The 3,358-nt window shown below is 47.0% G+C and overlaps 1 long non-coding RNA gene across 1 annotated transcript; it reads left to right on the top strand.

Moving 5' to 3' along the window:
- LOC118453124 lies at positions 1–2,211 on the top strand. The gene is made up of 3 exons (XR_004843078.1): positions 1–387; positions 476–577; positions 1,161–2,211. It is a non-coding gene; the product is annotated as an uncharacterized LOC118453124 (long non-coding RNA).
- Positions 2,212–3,358: the final 1,147 nt, after the last annotated feature.

Below are 3,358 nucleotides of genomic sequence, written 5' to 3'. Positions count from 1 at the left end.
GAGAAAGGCAGCGACCGGGCTTCTTCCAGCAGAGCCCACGCTTTTGTAAGAGCAGCTCCACCCCCTGCTAGCTCGTGAATTCTCAATGCCCAGAAGAGCCCCTGCATATCTGTTCCCGCCGATGTTAATGCAACTACCTGCAGTAGTAAATACTGCCCCAACTAATGGGTTTTGCAGGGCTGAGATGAGATTCAGCGGCTCCAAGCATTCAGCCCGCGCTCTGGCTCCGCTCTGAGCATCCGCAAGGCCCCGAGGTCGGCACGGCTTTGCTTGAGCAAAGCAGCTCCTGGGGGTGCCGCGGCCACTTCCCCCTCCCTGCACACGCCAACAGGTGTTGACTTTGAACAAACAAAGCCAGGGCCATACCGTTTATGAATTGTGTCCTAGGTGTGTTTGAAGAAAAATAACCCTGCTTTTTTTAAGGCTGTTTGGAAAGGGTCCGGGTGAGGAACCTGTGTTTTTATATGCCCACAAGCCTAGAGGTGCCGCAGACTTCCCAGGTGAGCACACGCTGATCACAGCTCCAACTGCTGTCCTAACGACTGAATTAAGATCAATTCACCGGGCTTTGGATGAGGTGGGTAACAAAGCCTATTTGGCACGCAGGGCGTTGCTATCTACAGGCTGCTATCGCTTCCTTATCATACCAGCTGGACTTACCAAAACTGAGACATTAATAGAATGAGAGCTAGAAAGAAGCAGTTTCTCCCCACCCCCTTCCTGCTTTTCAGCTTCATTGCCCTCTGCAATGCCTTTTGCTGGTTCCTCATGCAACCAGGTCCTCTTCTGCTGAAAAAGTGTCTTTGTATAAAAATAGGGAAATCCCAGCAGTTTCCACTGGCTGCAAGTTTATTAAGGCCTGCTGTATACATTGCAGGCTCCACTATAGATTTTATTATTTTTAATTAATATATATTTAAATCAAGCCTGTCCTACTTTTGTAAACAATGTGTCAAACCAGTTCAGGTTTGCTCAGCTGAGGGCACGGGGAGTCCCAGACACAGCTCCCTGACAGCATCCTGCAGGGCAGCAATGCTCCCCAAGAAAACCATTACACGGCCCAGCCCTCCTTCCTCCTGCTCAAACCTGCTGTCACAAACCCAAAACCTACTAAAACAAGCACTTTTTTTTCCTTCTGTCCACATCTAACTTTCTCCCAGGTCGGACTACTTGGTATACAAATCCCATCCTTTGGCACTGCTCAGGGACGACAGGCTCTTCGGAGCGAGCACAGCATACGGTGGGTAGGGCAGGATGCAGGCACAGGCGGATTGTATCACCTCCCCGCGCTTCCGTGGGCAGAAAAGGGGCGGAAGGCAGGCAGGAACTTCATTCAAACATCCTGAAACTCACGGCCATACAAACACCCTGACTTGCTTTAAATGATCGCTTTTGTGTGAAGAGCAAATTGACTTTAAAGTGACTTCAAGAGAATGATTAAAATTGTTCATTGCGTCTTGGCCACCTACGTTCTCCTTGCACACAAGAGGGTTCATTTGTTTGTTTGGGGCTGGTTTTGGCAGCTGAGCATAACGAGAGGGCAAGCCTCTTCTTTCACATCTCCATCCTATATGCATCACCACCTAGAGTAGTGCTCCAGATTTAGAAAGGCAAAAGAAGACAATATGCAAGTTAAATCTTAGCATGGCAGGAAACTACTTCTCCGCAATAACGCTACTGGCTATTTTCTAAAATAAGGGTTTATAGCACATGGCACCCAAATAATTTGGGATTCTTAAACAAACAAATGGAATCTTGCACGAGAACTCTTCAAAAACCAACCGTGTCCATTCGCCATCCAGGATGGAGAGCAGGTGGAGAAGAGAGCAGCAAGATGGAGAATTAAAACTTTACTAAAAAGTAAAGAATAAAACAGCCACCCTTTGATTTCTGTCCCAACATTAACCCCCACCCCCTGATCAACCATGTTAAAAACATCTCAAAAGCAGACAGTTGTCTGCATGTGCTAGTTACAGACAGGCTGAACTTCTGATTATAAACACACGGCCTGCACTGTGTCATTTACTAAAATTTGGGTGGAAATGGGGATCAGTGGGTATGGAGGTAGTTGGAGATGAGGAGATGTTACCATCTGACAGACTGACATCCTCAGCCTACAATACATAAAGTCACTCTGACGATTTGAGTTTTGGTGTGAGGCTGGAGTCAATAGCAGAGGCATGCAGATATGACATTGGACGTAAAAACCAAACCAGCCACTTATAAAATGGTTTTATTCTGAAAAGTTGCCTATTTTGGATATGTTATACACATTTTAAATAGAGAGGATTTAAATCAGTTATTCTTCTAAGTTTTCATTTGTCTCAGAAGCCTGTTAATGTATTTTACACTGTTTACCTCATTCCTATCATTGCATGAGAAACGTAAGCAAATCTAAGTGAATAATTACCCAGGGGAACAGTGAGCGTTGCTACATACAAATGGGTTTCCAATGCACAACACCAAGTAAACCGGTAACAGAAGCACCGATTATTACTGGTGCTACTTTTGGAAGGATAACTATACTGGGGATTTAAATATGATTTTTAGGAATTATGGTTTTTTAGAAGAAAGGATCCTTCACCAAAGACTTCTACTCAATGGACACTTAGGGCCCGATTTTTTAGAGAGTTTCTATCAAATAACGTAATAGAGACAACAAACAGATCCAGCAAATCCTGGGACGCTGTGGTAAAACACCCCCGTCCCGACCTGCGACCGACCAGCTCCCTCCCCGGCCTTCTCTTTAGGCACTACTTATTTCTCCCTCCTGAAAAGGCAACACCTTGTTAAATGATCTAACAAGACCATCAAAAACCAGCTGCCCAGCAGCTAATCCACAGCCCCGGTTCCAAGCTAGGTTTGTAGCGCAGGTCTCCCGGGGAAGCTGGCTCCCCAACCCACTCCTCCAGCTACCCCCAAGCAAAAAGTCTCCCTTCTCAACCATTGCAGAGGAGACCAGAGCGTTTCAGAGCCCGAACAGCAAGAATGCTGTTGCTTGGGAGTGCAAAGTACAGTGAGGATTTGGCCCTTAAAACCCCGGTCCTTTAACGTAAAGGTTAAACATTCATAGCACTGGACATGTCCCTGCTCTTAAGGAGCTGGGCTCCTCTAAGTTTCCTGCCGGCGAGGACCACAGGAATACAAATAATGTCACCCCTGGAGCCTCGCAAAACTTGGAGGCAGCCCCGAGACTGCTGACTTCCAAGAACTCTCTCTCCATTCATTGCACCGACAGGCTTGGCAGGGAGCGCCTCGTCGCCCCACAAAAGCATCGCTCTGAAAACAGGCGATTTAGAAGGGGGCAAAAAAAAGAAAACAGCAGCTTCCCTCCCTCCTTGCCCCTGCCCCCAGCACA

The sequence above is a fragment of the Egretta garzetta genome, unplaced genomic scaffold (genome assembly GCF_000687185.1).
Source record: "Egretta garzetta isolate BGI_Z169 unplaced genomic scaffold, ASM68718v1 scaffold209, whole genome shotgun sequence".
Taxonomy (NCBI): domain Eukaryota; kingdom Metazoa; phylum Chordata; class Aves; order Pelecaniformes; family Ardeidae; genus Egretta; species Egretta garzetta.
This window is presented reverse-complemented; position numbering and strand designations above follow the sequence as displayed.